The following is a 20683-nucleotide window of genomic DNA, read 5'->3' as shown; positions in this document are numbered from 1 at the left end:
TTTCTGTAACTTCTACTGAAAGTAAAACCACATATATATGTATTGAGGTGATGCGTACTTGTTATTGCGTTTTGTAATTGACAGTAAAAGATCATGAGCATAATCTATGTAAATGATAAAATCATCATCGATTTTATCAGCTTATTTGAACGGGTGTGCGAGTTGTTAATGCATTTTGTAATGTGCAGCATTGAAATAACGGGTCATTGGAATAATAGTATTTCTGGGGAAATAAATCATAGCCGAGCGCAGGAGTGGCTGTGTGGTAAGTAGCTTGCTGACCAAACACATGGTTCCCAATTCAGTCCCTTGGGCAAGTGTCTTCTACTATAGCCTCGGGCCAACCAAAGCCTTGTGAGTGGATTTGGTAGACGGAAACTGAAAGAAGCCCGTCGTATATATGTATGTATATATATATATATATATGTGTGTGTGTGTGTGTGTGTGTGTGTGTGTGTGTGTGTGTGTGTGTGTTTGTGTTTTCCCCCAGCATCGCTTGACAACAGATGCTGGTGCGTTTACGTCCCCGTAACTTGGCGGTTCAGCAAAAGTGACCGATATAAAAAGTACTAGGCTTAGAAAAGAATAAGTCCTGGGGTCGATTTGCTCGAATAAAGGCAAAGCTCCAGCATGGTCGCAGTCAAATGGCTGAAACAAGTAAAAGAGTAAAAGAGATATACTCCTGTTAATTTTCATAGTTTATTTTCGCTCTGCTGCATTTATAAGCTGATCCTTGTTCTGTGCTTTCCTATTTCTCTAACTTATATATTATTTATATCACTGTTTTCTTTTCTTTCTCGGAGCTCTGTATGAGACGGCCACAGTCTAATGACTGGAATAAGAAAAATATAAGTAAAAGATAATATTTTTCCCATTAAATCTGTTTCGTATTCTGCATTATAATTTGACACAATGGTTCCTTGTCGTAAATGCATGGGCAATCGACTTCAAAAGAGTTGTACTTGTAAGTCTGAAATAAATATCTAAGTCGTGAAGTTTACGATTTTCATCTCTGTATTGAAATTCAAATATTTACACCAGTCGCCTAAAGTAATGTCTATGGTTTGGGTATTTGAGTTTTCATGTTGATATGACTGCTTTTTATTATACATTTTTATAATGTATTTTAATTGTCTGGCAGAAGTTAAGTTTGATGCATGATATCCCTGTGTCCTAAGATCTCAGTAACGTACTATGTGAGTGAATTTGGTTCATGGAGTATAAGAATTTTTACTGTCTTTTTACGAGGTGTTTCATGTACTATCTATTGTATCTGTGTGGATGGATTGGTTTTTTTTTTTTTGGTTTCGTTTTCCATTATTTTTCTACAGCTCTGCCTACTAACATATTTGAGCATCTATTATTGATTAAAATTTGCTTAGCTCTTCAAATATCTTCATTTAAAACTGTCACCATTTCATAGAAACCTGCATGAAACCGCCTCTAGTTCTATGATACAAATTCCCAGTAATACGATGATCTTAATTAATTAAATCTTTTCATAAACATTTCTTGTTAATCAACGTTTCAAATGTGAGCTTAATAGCAGCAGATATAGTTTTTAAAACTCTTTAATATTTTCCAAATTAATTGAAACAAATTAAATGTATTTCAACATAAGCATGGTAAGTAACGCGTTAATGGAGGAAACCTTTAAAATGATTGGGCAATAAGTGTCTTAAATATGGATGCATAAACTATCCTCGATCACGGAAAGACATTTATTCGTGTCCTGGGTTCCAAAATTCTTTATTTATGTTTACTCTTTTACTCTTTCACTTGTTTCAGTGATTTGACTGCGGCCATGATAGAGCACCACCTTTAGTCGAGCAAATCGACCCCAGGACTTATTCTTTGTAAGCCTATCGGTGTCTTTTGCCGAACCGCTAAGTTACGGGGACGTAAACACACGAGTATCGGTTGTCAAGCGATATTGGGGGTACAAACGCAGACACAGAAACACACACACACACACACACACACACACACATATATATATATATATTATATATATATATATACATATGTACGACGGGCTTCTTTCAGTTTCCGTCTACCAAATCCACTCACAAGGCTTTGGTCGGCTCAAGGTTATAGGAGAAGACACTTGCACTAGGTGCCACGCAGTGGGACTGAACCCGGGAACATGTGGTTGGTAAGCAAGCTACTTACCACACAGCCACTCTTGCGCTTTACTTAAGTATATTCGTTATTTTCAAAACATTCAAAATCTTTTCGCCTATTCGTATGTGACTACTATATATATATATATATATATATATATATATATATATATATATATATATATATAATATATATATATATAACCTTCAGGACTTCAGGAGAGTTGTATCGCTGTGTTCATCATGTAATAATAATTTCAGTGTATAAAAAAATTACTTTACATGTCCACACCAATACGCATCCTACGCATCATACAATACGATTGTACGTTTACAAATCAATGCTGTTCAAGAAGGCTAGGTCATCCGTTCACTGGAACATGAGGGCTACACCAATACTTCAACTCTGCATATACATCCAAAATTCCCTTTTTATATGCGATGTATGGAAAACCGATGCTAGATAAATTTAGGGATCTAGTCTTTCTCATTCTCAAATTGAACCTTCCTCCACCACTACCACACATTTTAATTTTGCTCAGATTGCTTTCGATTTTGGCGTATCGATGCAATTCTAAATTCTGATTACGATCAACTAATTACTTTATCTCGTAACTTAAAGAATCTAATGTTATTTGGGTTTAAAGATACGAACTTTGGGTAATTTTAGCCAATCAACAGGTAGTGTGGCATTAGAAGCTTGTTGTGGTTCACTTCACTGTTGTCTGCGATTTTGTGGTTCACTTCATTGTCATTTGTGACGCCCGTTGTTTTTTTTTTTTTTTTTTGATTTTACACATTTGATTCTTCACACCACGTGATTCATTTCATGCCCGTGTTTTGTTTTAATTTTTCTGTGTGTTAGCAAATTACATATTTTTTTCTGTGCTTCTGTGTGTTAGTATTTTTCTGTGCTTTTTCTGTGTTTGTATTTTTACATATTGTTTATTTCATATATGTTATTCTTATCGTAGTTTACAAATCCAAGCATGGAAAAAGACACCCCTTTCACACACACACACACACAAACACACATGACTGCATAAATTTACATATAAACATAAATGAATACATACATCCACAGGCACTTATATATTAATGATGTACACAAATACATGACAGGTATACATAATACTGAAATATGCATAAAGTAAACATATGCAGACAAATATATTAATATAACAAATTAAAAACATAGTAAAAGCATACAATCAGCGAAGAGACAAAAGAAACAGTAAGATGATACATGTTGATTTTATTAGGTATTTCTGTTTGTTTAAAAACCTACAATTAACAGGTCATGTCAGCGACGCTAGACTTGTAAGTTTTAAAATGCATATACAAAATGAAATTAATAGGCGCAGGAGTGGCTTTGTGGTAAGTAGCTTGCTTACCAACCACATGGTTACGGGTTCAGTCCCACTGCGTGGCACCTTGGGCAAGTGTCTTCTACTATGGCCTCGGGCTAACCAAAGCCTTGTGAGTGAATTTGGTCGACGGAAACTGAAAGAATCCCGTCGTATATATGTATATATATATATGTGTATGTTTGTGTGTCTGTGTTTGCCCCGCCCCCCTCATCGTCTCCGTGACTTAGCGGTTCGGCAAAAAAAACTGATAGAATAAGTACTAGGCTTACAAAGAATAAGTCCTGGGGTCGACATGCTCGACTAAAGACGGTGCTCCAGCATGGCCGCAGTCAAATGACTGAAACAAGTAAAAGAGTAAAGAAGATATATATTGTATTGAAATGTTATAGCTCGACGTGTAAGAATTAGTTTACGAATAGCAGAATTTCTAGATATGGTGTACAGCATTATGGTGTAAAGCATTATCTATTATTAAGGTAAAACCAAATTATGGTTAACTGAATTAAGGAATTAAACGTTTATATTGATCACGGTTAAATTTCATCAGTGTAGTTCAGTTTAATAAGCAAGTGAAATATAGTTAATATACAGGCACAAGCGTGTCCCTGTCATAGGAAGTTTGATTCCCAACTACATGTTTCCGGGCTCAGTCCTGCCACGTGGCACCCTGGGAATGTGTTTTCTACTATAACCTCGGGCCGAACAAAACCGTGTGAGTGGATTTGGTAGACGAAAACTGAAAGAAGCCCGTCGTATGTGCACGCGTGTGTATGTTTGCGTGTGTGTTTGTCTGTTTCTGTGTGTGTGCGTGTGTGTGCGCGCACATGTATGTGTATGTCTGCTTTTTTTCTGTGTTCCACACCACAGCTTGACAGCCGATGTTAGTGTGTTTATGTCCCCGTAAATCAGCGGTGCGTTAAAAGAGACCAAAACAATAAGTACTAGACTTTAAAAATCAGTCCTGGGGTCTATTTGTTCAAGTAAAACCCTTCAAGTCGATGTCCTAGCATGGCTGCAGTCAAATGATTGACACAAGTAAAAGAAATAGAAACTAGTTATACTTAAGGAGCTAGTATCGATGAGAAATAAGTATTTTGGAGTAGTAGAGTGTTTGAATATAGTATAATTCATTATCTATCTCTGTGTTAAAAGCAAATTATGGTTAGCAAGATAGGGAATTATTAAATTGTATTGGTGTAGGCTGTAGAAAGTCTGGGTATTGTTTGATATATTATCAACTATGTAAGACTAAATATGACCAATGTAGGTAATTAGCTGGCATAAATGAACGATGTACATTTAGGTGCTGGCTCTAATGGTTAATAAGTATTCTTACAAATAGCAGAATGTCTGAATATGTTCCAATACATTGTCTATTTCTAAGATAGGGCAACATTATGGTTGACCAAGGTATCCAATTTATTCAAAGCATTCATCTAAGCAATAAACTCTATTAGATATGATTATTAAGTGTAAGGTTATGTATAGTTTGAATGTAAGAATGAATTATATCTAAGGTGCTGGCATCTTACAATCAATGCATCAAGCTGATTAATAATATTCGATTTAATTTTGTTAATCTAAATGCCTCAGATACACAGATCTCACACCGGCCTTTGCCATCTGTATACGGTTGTGCACTACATACGATACATCAAGCAATTTTAATCTCAGTTGTAAATTTTTAATTCAGTCAGTGAAAGAATAAATAAATTTAGCTAGAGATGTACTATTAGCATTTTCTCTGTGCCTAAATTTAGATTTACAATGAATTTTGAATGAGGAAGAGGACAAACGAATGTAAACATGTTCTTTACCAGAAGCAGTAATAGAGTATTTATACACTATATTTTTCCTAAAGCATTGGTTATTAATGGGACATTGCATAATTTACATAGAGCAAAGTTAGCTTGAATATTAGTAGGTATAATTAGTTTAGCTTCACTATAATTAATAGTACTATTATTCGAATCGGGAACATTAGTATGTCGATTATCTGTAATAGATATTGTATTGTGACTGTTTAGGTGGCTAGAAGTTGCAATATTAGATGTAATGTCATTTCCTGTAGTATTATAAGCTACACAGTTTAATTTACTACTGTTAAATCTTGCTATATAGTCAGCAATATTAGGTATAGTAGATTTCAACAGTCTTTTGAACATTTTATGACAGCGGTTAGATTTAGAGAAGTGTTTATGCAAAGCTTGAAAATATTTTCTAGCCACATTAAAAGCAAAATTTAATCACAAAATATTCTTACGCAAATTATTTTTGTTTTCATTCGTATTGTTAACCTTATGCTGATTAGATGTTGTAGAGCCCAAAGTAGTTTGATCATTATAAATAACGGCAATCATATTACTCGATTTAAATGTCCTTATTATTGCTATTATTATTTTTATATACACTCAACAAATTAGACTGTTGGAAAAGAAAAAAAATCATTACATCGGGCTACAAGTAACCTTAGATGCCAAGAACCGTCCTATCGGGCTACAACAAGTAACCTTAGATGCTAAGAACCCTCCCAAGTATTCTACCTGTCCTTAATAGTACTGTTTTCTGGAACTGAACAGAGGGATAGAGGAAATAGACATCAAAACATTTACATAATCTACATCGCTACGTTCTGAGTACAAATTCCACCGAGGTCGACTTTGCCTTTCATCCTTTCGGAGTCGATAAAAATAAGTACCAGTTGAAAACTAGGGTCGATGTAATCAACTCATCTCCTCCCCCGAAACTGCCCTTGTGGCAAAATTTGAAACTAAATTTGTGGCAAAAATTTGAAAATTATCATTATTATTATTATTATTATTCAGTAGTTTTATTTTTATAGCGTGCTTTCACTTCACTACCGAGCGCAGCTCTGTGTGCCTTGGGTATATGCTGTGATTTGTTGTGATGCTCTGATGGTTATTGTATGGAAAGTGTTCTGCGTAGGATGTGTGCAGTGCCTAGTTGTGCAATTTTCTGTATGTTATATGTGTTTGTAAGTCCTGGTGTTTTTGTTATGTATTTGTCTGAATATTTTATTTTTATTATTATTATTATTATTATTATTATTATTATTATTATTATTATTATTATTATTATTATTGCTTCACACGTGGAATCTACCTTCGAATCATTGCTGGTGAGTTTTCTCTAATTTTGCTTGTCTTTTGCTGTTTTCGGTCGCTGAAATTGCAATTATTTTTTTGGCCGATGTATCGAAGTATCTTCTGAAAGAAGAAAACTTTCCTGAAAATTTTATCGGACATATTTTTTCAATTTATCCTTTTTCACAGCATGGCCAGCACTTGTCTAAACAGAGGAGTGGGTGTAGGAGAAAAAGTATCTGCTTCCTCGGTTTCAATCGACCTGAGGCATAGTAGTGAAACAAGCGTATCAGTCACCACTCCTTTGTCTTTTGCAAAGAACCTACAGACAATAATAATAATAATAATAATAATAATAATAATAATAAACTACCAACTACCAACACCACCACTACCTTCACCTCTAACATCAACAACAACATCGCCAACACCCAAAGCACGTCACTAACACCAGCATGACTTGTGACAACTCCAACAACAATAACGGCATCAGCAAGAACAACACCAACAACGATAATAGTAGTAACGAAACCAGTAGCAATAAAAACAATAATACCTATTTCTTTACTACCCACAAGGGGCTAAACAGAGAGAGGAGAAACAAGGACAGACAAACGGATTAAGTCGACTACATCGACACCAGTGCGTAACTGGTACTAAATTTATCGACCCCGAAAGGATGAAAGGCAAAGTCGACCTCGGCGGAATTTGAACTCAGAACGCAGCGGCGGACGAAATACCACAAAGCATTTCGCCCGGCGTGCTAACGTTTCTGCCAGCTCGCCGCCTTAATACATTTACTAGATAGTAGTGGTATCGGCATAAAAAAGAAGCGCTGTATGAATAGTAATGCTATTTACGAAGACAGTTACGAGAATACACACCGAAGGAAAACATTTCCTTCCAAATATAATAAATACACGGCCCACTTATTTCTTGCAAGGGAAAGCGGAGGCAATTAAAAAATATCAGAAAGATAATCATTCGACGCGGCGTCATGGTTCTCCGAGAAGAGGAAAAGATTTCCTATTTCTTTATTGCCCACAAGGGGCTAAACATAGAGGGGACAAACAAGGACAGACAAACGGATTAAGTCGATTATATCGACCCCAGTGCGTAACTGGTACTTATTTAATCGACCCCGGAAGGATGAAAGGCAAAGTCGACTCTGGCGGAATTTGAACTCAGAACGTAGCGGTAGACGAAATACCTATTTCTTTACTACCCACAAGGGGCTAAACACAGAGAGGACAAACAGGGACAGACAAACGGATTAAGTCGATTATATCGACCTCAGAGGGTAACTGGTACTTAATTTATCGACCCCGAAAGGATGAAAGGCAAAGTCGACCTCGGCGGAATTTCAACTCAGAACGTACCGGCAGACGAAATACAGCTACGCATTTCGCCCGGCGTGCTAACGTTTCTGCCAGCTCGACGCCATTTTTCTTGCAAGGGAAAGAGGAAGAAATTAAAAAATATCAGAAATATATCATTCGACCCGACGTCATGGTCCTCCGAGAAGAGGAAAGGATTTTCACCAAAAAGAGAACAATAATTTATAAGAACATTTATCGCAGGGAGAGAAAGCCGCTACACCCTTCCACAGCCGAAATAGAAAAATGCCTCGAGGAGGTGTGACCTTCTGTACTTTATGTCTGTTGTGGAAAACAATATGGGAATGTGGTAGCTGTTTCTAGCAACGAAGAGGAAACGTGTAGGATGGCTACAATGGCCTGCACATCCGACCAGTACGTGATGCTCCTTTTATACATGGTAAATCCTGTGACCAAAGTCAGGGTCTCAGATGTACCTCCTCATAGAGACTAAGCCAGAAGCACAGGGACTAGAAGAGCACGGGGTGGTGATACGCTTACAATCAAGCCCCCAACAAAACAGAACAGGAGTGTCCATGAAATTCCAGGTTTTGGTTTGCTCGGTAGTTCATGCTAATCCAGACTTTTTCTATTTCGGGGAGTGCGAGCAGATGCGGGTGGTCGCAGAGGGTAGGAAAACTAGGTATTACATCTGTGTAGAAATAGGCCAATAAAAAGCTTTCTGTCCCACTATGGAGAAGGCGAGAGAGGTGTCTCATGCTGCTCCAATATTCCCAACCTCAAATCCGTTGCAATTCCAAAGAGGAAGGCAGCGGCAACCACAACATCAAACACTGGAACAAAGAGGCAATAAGGCCACAAGAAATCCTGCTGTTCCATTGGATAAACAAGGGGATCCAGATGAGATAAAAATATTATCATCATCATTATTATTATTATTATTATTATTATTATTATATTATTATTATTATTATTATTATTATTATTATTAGCAGCAGCAGCATTGATACTATTATTAGTGTTATCAATATCATAATTATCTTTGCTGAGTGTTTTCCCTTACAATTTACACTTTTTCCATTCTTCCTTGGATTATACCATTTATGTAAGCAAGTTTTATGGCTGTTCACAGATTGGGTGTATCACGGGAGCAACTCCTGTTAATTTTATTGCTTTCCGACGGCATATGATTGTAATTGCCATCATTATATTTAGGGCGATATGTTATTTTCTCTTTGCAATCAGCCCTAGCTAGAACTTCATTATAGTAATTAGCGTTTTGCTCCAAAATCTCTTGGCTAGCGGAGTGCAGTGTTATGTGAGAGGATATATTATTTACTGTAGAATGTATGAGGGCTTTTGGAGGATTTGAGAAGCGATTAACATTATTCAGATGCTGATTTGGTTTACGGAAAGTTTAAAGGGCCTTCACTAATATATAAAGTAACGTTTAACAATTTTACTATTTTAAAACATTTGTGTAACCATAATATTCCAGTGTATTGAAGTGTTATCATTCGTTATCTGCATTGATTTATAAATGCGCGATCGTATTGTACAATGCACAGCATGCATATAGGTACAGACGTGTAAAATAATTTATTATACACTGAAATTCTTGTGACATGTTTCTGAAGGCAGAGAAACGGCCGTAAGCCTAATGATATCACATTGTTAAATAAATATATTCATTTCTCATACCGCCTGACTTTTATGGTTTTTATACTCCTCACGAAATAATTTAATCGACTGGATCTTTTGGGTTTCAGCTGTATAGAGCTTTACATTATACTCCTTTATATTGGATTAATGTGGAGGCGCAATGGTCCAGTGGTTAGAGCAGCGGACTCGCGGTCGGGGGATCGCGGTTTCGATTCCCATACCGGGCGTTGTGTATGTTTATTGAGCGAAAGCACATAAAAGCTCCACGAGGCTCCGGCAGAGGGTGGTGGCGACCCCTGTTGTACTCTTTCGCCACAACTTTCTCTCACACTCTCTTCCTGTTTCTTGAGCAACGCTGCGATGGACTGGCGTCCCATCCAGCTAGGGGGAACACATACACCACAGAAACCAGGAAACCGTACCTATGAGCCTGGCTAGGCTTGAACAGGGCGACGTTTAACGTTTATCATTTATATTGGATTAATATATAGTATGGTAGCTTGGTACACTATCGCAGGTTTCTGTGACAGCCGCAAGAATCTGAGAAACCATATATTGCACAAATTTATAGACAGGCAGGCAGGTAGACAAACAGACAGACAGGCAGACAGACAGACAGGCAGACAGACAGACAGACAGACAGATAGATAGATAGATAGATAGATAGATAGATAGATAGATAGATAGATAGATAGATATTAATTTCGCCTGAAGAATTTTAACAATAGATTTCAATTAAAAGAAATACAAATGAGGATATGGAAGATATCATACAAGCAAATTTGAATAAAATTAGTACGAAAATATATTGGTTAGTGGAATAAAAGAGAAAATCAATGACGTGTAATATTCATTTTTTTTTTTCTAATTTTCATTTTTTTTATCCTTAATAATTATGGCTTTGGAAGATTGTTTTGACGACTTTGATGCAGTGTGTTATTAAACTGAATCGATCATTGCTATAAATAATGAGCAGTAAATAAATAAATAAATAGATAAATAAATAAACGAGCAGAATATGTTGTTTACGATGTATTTTTTTTTTTATGAGAACGTGGGATTAAAAAAGTTTTATAGGTTGCCTGCCTCTCTGTTCACACTTTGATAGAATTACGAGGCGTATATATATATATATATATATATAAAAAGATACAAAGTTCTAATATAAATTTTGAAAAACGTTAAGTCATAGCAAAGAAAAACTCAAGATATATAATAATACAAAATATAAGGCATACACATGCATCTACACACACATATTAATGCTTGTTTTTATGTCATGTTATATATATATATATATATATATATATATATATATATATATAAACAGTTGAATGTTAAAATGAAGCGTTATTCAATATTCTCTAGATGAGTATATGTTTATTTAAATTATGCATGCCCAAACATGAGCATAATTTAATATACACAGGATTTAAATGCGGACATTTAGTTTCATGCAGTGAAACCACGATAATTTGAAAAGCTTGTACAGCGTGCTTTCTGTTTCCGAGTAATCGTTCATACTCAAACATACGACAAGGTTGATCGTTTTAGAAAAAAAAAACGTGAAAGGACACCTTTCTCTAAGACCAATGTCCATTCTCTTGTTTATTTTTATTTATTTTTTTAGATATTTATCTGTCACTGGATGAAGGATATTTTTGTTGATTCCCCCAATAACAGAACTGTTATACATACATACATTTACACAAATATATTTACACCCCCACAAACATATATTTATAGATATATATATGTGTGTGTGTATGTGTGTGTGTGTGTGTGTGTGTACGTTTCTGCGTCTGTTTTTGTCCCCCAACATCGCCTGACAACCGATGCTGGTGTGTTTACGTCCCCGTAACTTAGTGGTTCGGCAAAAAAGCATGATAGAATAAGTACTAGGCTTACAAAGAATAAGTCCTGGGGTCGACATGCTCGACTAAAGGCGGTGCTCCAGCATGGCCAAAGTCAAATTACTGAGACAATTAAAAAGAGAAGAAAAAATAGATTATATATACATACATATATGTTTAAGTGTGTGTATATATATACACACATACACACACACACAGACACACACACACATATAGATAGATACATACATACAAACCTAATACACACACATACACACACATGTACATGAACAAGTTTCAGATTTTGTGCAAGAAAATAAAACGAAGACAGAATTCGGTTAGAAATTGTTCTATTTGTTCGGATGGTTTCTCTCCTCTCAATCTGCAAGAACGCCTCACAGCACCAACACTGATTGAATCTTCATCTGTGATAGAGGGCACAGATAATCTTTTGCAAGCCATTCGTGTCCACTGTGCTTTGCGTTTAATTGGTTTGTGAACCACTTGAAGTTTTTCCAGAGAATGACGGATTCCCAGCTCAGGCAAAACCCTCCGATTGTCGGCGTGATTTTTCAGACGAAGGTTTTCGTATTCACTGCACATTTTTCTTTTTTAGAAAAGCGACTAAAGCCGATTTAATCTTTAACAGGAAAATATATCAGAGAAATCTCATGAATTTCAATTAAAAGAGTCTTCTTTTCGACTCTTCACTTAAATTAGATATCTTTACCGAGATTAGATATCAATATTTCCTGTTATTTCTATCAACTTATTTTTAAACACTGTTCGGATACCATAGCTCATAATTATCAAGTTCCTCACCACCACAAATATATTTCGCCGAAATGCTATATAGTTTATAAAAGAATTATGTATGGGCTGCATGGTAATAAGCAGGAGCATGAGAAACTCGGAGTGACTATCTTTCACTCGTAACCCCTTATACTATCTTACTGTTAACTCTTTTGCATGTTTCAGTCAGAGGAATGCAGTCATGCTGGAGCACAGCCTTGTTAGGGTTAATCAAACAAATCCACCACAAAGCTCATTTTACATCTGCTATTATTCTATTGGGTTCTTCTACCAAATTTCTATGCTAAGAGTACGTAAACAAGCCAACATTGGTTTTCAAGTCGTAGAGAACAAAGAAAAATACAGAGATATAATATATATATATATATATATATAGATAGATATATTTCCTTTTTCTTTCTTACGCTTGCTGATTTATATGTATGTATTTCCAACGTAGACATATACACACGAGTATGTATATGTAGTCGTACTCATTTGCACTTGTATATGTATTTTTTTCGTGTATGTGTGGCTATAGTGTTATGTTTGCGTGTCTATATGTACATGTACAACTGATGAAGGGAATGTTCTTTATGTTGCCTGTCTCGTTTCACTATTTGTTTCTTTCGTTGTTCGAAATAAAGTTCGTTTTCCATGCTTTTGATTTTTATATTCTCGTTTCTCATTTTGTACACATGTTTTTAATGTCCTGTTCGCATATATGCATGTATGTATACATATATATGTAGGCATGTACATGTATGTGTGTAGATATGCACATATATATATAATATATATATATATATATATATATTATATATATATTACTTATATTATTATATATATACACACACACACAAACCGACATATATATACACACACAAGCTTGCATATACATATGCACATACATTCAAATATATATGTGTATATATGTGTGTGTGTGTGTGACGGGTTTTCCATACAGTTTCCCTCAATCCGCTTCACTTACATTGCATTGGTCGGTCCAGGATAACAGTAGGAGCCACTTGCCCAAGGTATCGCGCAATTGGGATTGAACCAGATTCCATGTTGTTCACAACAATCATGCCTGTATCTGTATTATGTTCTAATTTAGTGTTCGTATTCATTTTATGTCAACTATGCTGCTTTATTTTCTTTTCTCGTCGATACATAAATTACCTCCTTTATAAATTTCACTTTGATTCAAACGATGATATTTCTTATTTTACAATGCAGGATATGTAAAGTACAGTCGAAAAGTTAATAGATAAGTTCTACTTCAACGAGAACTCGGGTACGATCCCACTGCGTTGCATCTTGGGCGATTGTCATGTTTTGTGGACTCGGGCAGACGCATACTTTCAGAGAAAAAGTCAGGTTGCTGCATCACCATTTGTCAGTATTTGCTCGGGTTATCCATAGCAACTCTCCGAGCAGTGTACCAGTTAGTTCTCGTCTCTGCGAGATACTTCCTCATCTGCTATGACCATGAGGCACAAGCCGACACCTCAGCTGGATTCCCAGAGAAGGTAACAGGATACCCAGGATTCAACTCGGAAAATCGATGAACATGACCAAGCATGTCTGAGTTGGCACTCCCGAATCATACAAGTAAGAGGTCGCATCCCTGTTTCTAAGTATAGTCATTGGTAAGATACGAAATCCGACAAATAGTAAAATAGAATCCTGCGAAGGGTCCAGATACCGAAGGTCCCAGACAGTGTCCAAGTCATGCAACTATTGAGAAAGGCTGAGAGATCTAGAGATCTGAAGATCCGAAAGTTCGGGTCTCTGTCCTCCTGCTTAGATATCGGCAGGACCAAACTCTCTTCCCTGAGTATTTTCGAGTAAAAGTGGATAGACGGAAATGGTGTACTAATCAATCAGGGGTGGGATGGATGGGATGGGAGCGGTACCGGTGTCACTTTGATTTTGCCCGGAAAGTACGTGAAGAGTACAGGTGTCTGGTTTGCTTAGCCACTTAAACGTTAATTCAGGAGCAGGTAACTCAGTTGATCAAACAAGTGGATCCTCATTGTCAACCGACAGAGATCCACCACCATCACCACCACCACCACCACCGTGATGAAAGACTTTGTCCTTAGACAAAAGACATCAGTAAGATTTGAACTCAGAGCGAATATTGTGTGGCATTCTATCATACTGTCTTATGACGGTATGCAAAGTTAGTCGTCTTCATGGGACAGGAATGACTTTTAAATAAGGAACAATAGCGTATCGATCTCAATAGATTTAAGTATTTAATTTGATATTGTGAGTCGTTATTATACTAAAGTGGATCTTTAAATAGTTTCAATGAGAATTCGATTGTGTGTCTAATAACGTAAACTATACTGAATAAGAAATGATTCGTTTTAAACGCTAGACTCTAGGTAGATAAAGCTATAAATAATAGTGTGTAAATATTGGGTTCTAAAAATATTTTGGTTACAAAATGTCAAAGGCTGCTGATAAGATATTATTTTTAACTTTAACTACTTCGATTTTCACTGTTAAAAATGATATATTTCACGTTCTCTCGAGGTATACTCTTTTACTTGTTACAATCATTTGACTGTGGCCATGCTGGAGCATCGCCTTTAGTCGAGCAAATCGACCCCGGGACTTATTCTTTGTAAGCCCAGTACTTATTCTATCGGTCTCTTGGCCGAACCGCTAAGTGACGGGGACGTAAACACACCAGCATCGGTTGTCAAGCAATGCTAGGGGGACAAACACAGACACACAAACACACACACACACATACATATATATATATACATATATACGACAGGCTTCTTTCAGTTTCCGTCTACCAAATCCACTCACAAGGCATTGGTCTGCCCGGGGCTATAGCAGAAGACACTTGCCCAAGATGCCACGCAGTGGGACTAAACCCGCAACCATGTGGTTAGTTAGCAAGCTACTTACCACACAGCCACTCCTGGTATCTACATTCTTATGACGTAAATAACATACGGAATAAGGTTTTCCGGCAGAGATGGCAATCCTATAACGCAGTTAGTAAAGTTTTATGTAAATTTGTTTGTCTGTTCTTACCTTTTGGTATTTTCTTTTGGCTTTTTTGTTTTACGTTTTTCCCGACACTCTGATCCAAGCTTCCTCGTAACATCGATTTTATTGATTTATTTTTAAGCTAATAATTCCTCATAATGAGAAGCTTTCAAGTGATCTAATGTCTTAATTGAATTCCAACGAAAACGTTCAGGATATATAAACAGATATATTATTATACCTTGTAACTTTCTGTCTCAAGTTAGACATCCTCCCAAACAGCAGACATAATGTCTGAAAGGTGGTATGAAATGTTACTCGTGAATGAACCGAGAAGTGAGATTTTTATTAGATACAAGGATTACTGAGAAAGCAGACAGTTAGTAACACGGGCAGTAACGGGGTCAAAATAAACAGCGCATCAACTATTTTTGCTTGTCACTGAAAATATCGATCTTGTGAAAGAAAATCAGTTGAAAGTATGGGAATCGATAAACGATAGAAGACAATTAAAACCGCTTGGCAAACATTGCATCAAACCGCGAAGAGATAAAATGCGACGCTGTTATGAATTCAGTTCCACACAAATGTGTATATTTATCTTCACTTAGAACAATTGCTACAGATTTTAATACTGTGAAGTATGAAGTTCTGTTTCATTAGAACGATCAAAGCTGAAGCAAACTGAAAATTATGCTATTACTGACAAATATACTTACATATGCCCACATACACATACACACACATATATATAATATATATATATATCTGTGTGTGTGTGTGTGTGTGTATGTGTGTGTGTGTAGGTGTGGGGATATGTAGGTAGCAATGCAATTAGGCTCGGCACACACACACATATACATATAAATATGTATTCATATATATATTTACATAGAGCATAAAAATACAGAATACTAAGAAGAAAATACATGTTTTAATAGCTGTTCATAATTTGCCAATGGAGTCTGCAAAATTCCCTGGGTACTCAACCAGTAAACAGATTCCTCCCATCAAGAAAAGGTTGGCAGAAGCACTTCATGTAGCAGTGCCTGAGATTGAAACTAGATATAGGGAATATTCTGGGACGTGACGTGGTGTGTGATGGTAGAGAGTATAGAGGTTCCATTTGAGAATGAATTCGAGTGAACCCGCTAGCGACGCTTGAAATCACCAGCACCGCCATTGTAAACCCAAGCCTGGTGGGAACGTGGACTTATTACTCGGTATTTATTACTCGAGGTTAGAACTCGGTATTATTACTCGACATTATAGCGTAAACAAACTCCATCCAACTGGTGTAGTTGGGAGACCCTACAATTAGAGTATTATCCGCTGGAGGTGGGCTGAGGATCAATCTCTATTCTAAGTGATTCATGTGGTAAGTTATTCTCGGAGGAGCCATCGTTACTAGCATGAGGCTGTGAGAGGGCGTCACCGCTGTCACATGTGTTAGGGTTACTAGTACTAGGGGTGATTGCACCAGGGTTGTTATTAAGGAAGTGCGTAGCATTCCCGAAGCTTATAATATTAGTATCTGGCGAGTTAGTGCGGGGTCCACATGAATGGTTCGTAGGGCCGACAGTAAGGCGACTAAGTTTGCGCCTATTGGAAGAAGCAATTATAGATCCCAAGTTTGGCGTTGTAGGAGTACAAGATTTTAATCGAAGATTTATTGAAGATGGGGTAGTATTTATGGTGTAGTGGGAAATTGGAGCTTAAGATTTAACCTGGAGAGAGAATGGCGGCTCAAACCATAAGACCTTCCGTGTTCCACCCTTGTAGGGCCTAGAACGTGATCTAATGATGGGCAGGTTTCCCTGGGAAGGATGAAGACTGGAGGTAACTCAGCCTCCAAGACGACTGGAATACTGGGCGACAACTGGCCGTAACAATTCAGTTCCAGAGGGATGGAATGTGGGTGAGTGGAGGCAAACCTGATGGGCTTAGATTCTGCACTAAGAAAGGGAAGTGCGAATTTCGCTTTTAGTCTAGTATTAGGAATTAATCATGACAATGATAAATTGTAAGGACTTATCCGGTTTATGATAAGAGTAATATAGGTTCGTATTTACGTTGTCATACGCAAGAAGTTAGTTTTTTTAGTGCTATTTTTGAATGACAGAAAGATTATAATTCTTAAAGAATGTATGCAAAACCTCGGCGAACAGTCGAGACATGGCTGTGAGAAGAGCGTACGGATCTCCCGGTAGGCTTGGAACGTACTGAATTATATAAAAGAGGAGAGAAAGACAAACCAGGATGGTAACCTGAGCAGAGTCCGAATATCTCATGGTTGTATCGGAGAGATCTATAGAGTAATTACGGGACCAATAATTATAATCAAAAGAAAAAAAAAGTGCTTTCCTAGACCCTCGGTTTCCTGAAACATCTGTCAAGTTTTAAAAAATTGTATTTTCTTCTTAGTATTACACACACAAGCACACACACATATATATACATATACATATATACGACGGGCTTCTTTCAGTTTTCGTCTACCAAATCTAATCACAAGGCTTTGGTTTGCCCGAGACTACAGTAGAAGACACTTGCCCAAGGTTCCACGCAGCGGGACTGAACCCGAAACCATGTAAGCAAGCTACTTGCAACCCAGCCACTCCTGCGCCTATAAAGCTACTTACCACACAGCCACTCCTGCGCCTATTATTTATATATGGGCCTCAGTTTAGTTTTTAGACAGAGTATCTGCAGCTTGTGAGAGCTGACATTCTCTGAACGTAAAGAGAAGGGCCAGTGTTTGACGTGCGTTTCTAGGTATGTTCAGGATGTGCTTTCACAAGTAGATGTTTTCAGTGATAGGGAGGTCCTGCATTTAGAACAACTGAGGGGAGGAATTCGACTGAGTACTGCCTATGTTTAAAGGAATGATGCGGTAGAATTTTTCTTCATATGTGTGGCGGTTTTATTTATTTATTTATTTAATTTGGAAGGGATGCTATCAAAAGAGATATGGTTGGTAGAGCTCCAAAGGAATGATTTATAGATTCAATGCAGGTTTGATGGATGGTACTTTACTTGTGTGGGGATGATGCGTCTCGACCACAGAAACAACGTAGATAATACCTCCAAATCCTATTCTATTTGCCTAACGAAAGCTAGATAATTGAACAGTTTGTTACAACCGACAGAATTTCAATTCCCGGCCGAATGGGAAAGAAATTAATAAAAATAAAACACTCGATAATACAATATATTTAATTCAGGAGCTTACTTGCCAGGTCCATACATACAATAATATAAAGAAGATTATGTGATCGATAAATTAATTCGCTTCACTCTGTACAAATGTGTCTTGCATGTGTACATTCTCTATGTAGACATATTCTTTTATCTTCTCTCGTTCAAAATGTGGATTAGTTTTAACAATATTTGAATGAATATTATTTGATATTTTTTTTTATAAAACAAACTTATTTTTAATAATATTGAAATATCTTAAAACATATATTTAATGCAAGCTTGCAGCGCAATTTACTTAAACAGCAAATAGAATTAATTAATTTTCCGAAGAACTCGGTAGAAAATCTAAGTTTAATTCACGTTAAGATATTGTTTTTTTATGTAGCACATCACCTTTCTCTGAGACATGTTTGTTCGTTCTTGTTATATCAGCTTCATTTCGTTTGCATATATTTTGAATAAAGATGAAGGGATACACAAATATACAACATTTTGATTGAAAAGTAGTATATAATTGGTGACCAGGATTATCCATGAGTATTGGTGTGTGGGTGTGCATGTGTGTGCGTGTGTGTGTCCAACTCTGTGTGTGTGTACGCACGCACGCATAATGTTCCCCGCTTGCCCCCGAAAACATATCTGAATACCAAGCCACAGAGGAAAACTTATTTCGCCAATGCACATACATCTGTATGCACTCCACGAAACGAATTATTGATCCACACTTTACACTTGTTCAACATTTAACTAATATCACTGTAGAGAAAGGGAAGATATTCAAAACACCTTTTGTACAACAATACTGAAATTAATGAGGCTTTCGAAGCGCAAGACATTTTAGATCACAAGATGTTTTACTATAAAATATGGAGTCACCCCACAATCACACACACACACATACACATATACATATACATACATATATATATAGATCGGTAGCCACTACACACATTTTTTCTCTCCTTGTTTCTTTCTGTGTTCCTTTCTGTGGAAGAGCGTAGGCTCGAAACGTAAAAGACTTTTTTCAATTCCTGAGTGTTATACTAATACATCTGTTTGTTTTCTACGCCACCTGTCTTTGTCTTTTGTTTTTTTCATGAATTCTCCCTATATACATATACATATATATATATATATATATATATATATATATATATATATATATATATATATTATAACCAAGAAGAAAACAACAAGAATGGATTGGTAGTTTAGTACAATTGTTTCATACTATAAACATTTTATTTAAAGCTGCAAATATTACAGCAAATATAATGTCAAGTATTCTTCAGCTAAATTTCATATAGGTTTTCCAAGCATCTTAGAGAGAGTAAATATCCTTATGAAGTTATAGGAGTGAGTTCCATGAATTTGAAGTAATATTCCAAGCAGAATGTATATGTTTTCCAATAATACAAAGTTTTAAAATTATATATAACTTCATAAGGATATTTACTCTCTCTAAGATGCTTGGAAAACCTATATGAAATTTAGCTGAAGAATACTTGACATTATATTTGCTGTAATATTTGCAGCTTTAAATAAAATGTTTATAGTATGAAACAATTGTACTAAACTACCAATCCATTCTTGTTGTTTTCTTCTTGGTTATAATCACCCCACATAATTTTATGGTTAATACCATAAAAAATTCTGGTGCATCTAAGTTAAGTACCATATTCTTTTAAATCTATAAATAAATATATATGTGTATATATATATATATTCCTTTATTCTTTTACTTGTTTCAGTCATTTCACTGCAGCCATGCTGGATCAGTGCTTTTATGTATAATTCTTCATACTATAGGCGCAATTTGTGGAGAGGATGCAAGTCGATTACATCGATCCTAGTACTCAACTGATCCTTAACTTAGCGACGCCGAAATGATGCAAGATAAAGTCGACTATCAGAAGAATATGAACGCAGACCGTAAAGACGGACGAAGTGCGGTTAAGCATTTTATCTCTCTTCACGATCGATTCTGCCACACTCATACACGCGCGCGCACCTATACGTACACACACACACACATATATATATATATAAGTGTGTGTGTCACTTAAACACTTTTGAGAGCTGATGATTATACTACGTATCAAAGCGGTACTTTAACTTCATGAGCATTAAAAAATATTTTTTTAGTGTTAAAATACCATAATAAAAAACGTGAAAACTAGACCATGTTTTAACTTTATTCAATTGATATATTATTCTATACAC

The sequence above is a fragment of the Octopus sinensis genome, linkage group LG4, assembly GCF_006345805.1.
Source record: "Octopus sinensis linkage group LG4, ASM634580v1, whole genome shotgun sequence".
NCBI classification, from domain to species: Eukaryota; Metazoa; Mollusca; class Cephalopoda; order Octopoda; family Octopodidae; genus Octopus; species Octopus sinensis.
Note: the sequence above shows the minus strand (reverse complement) of the source record.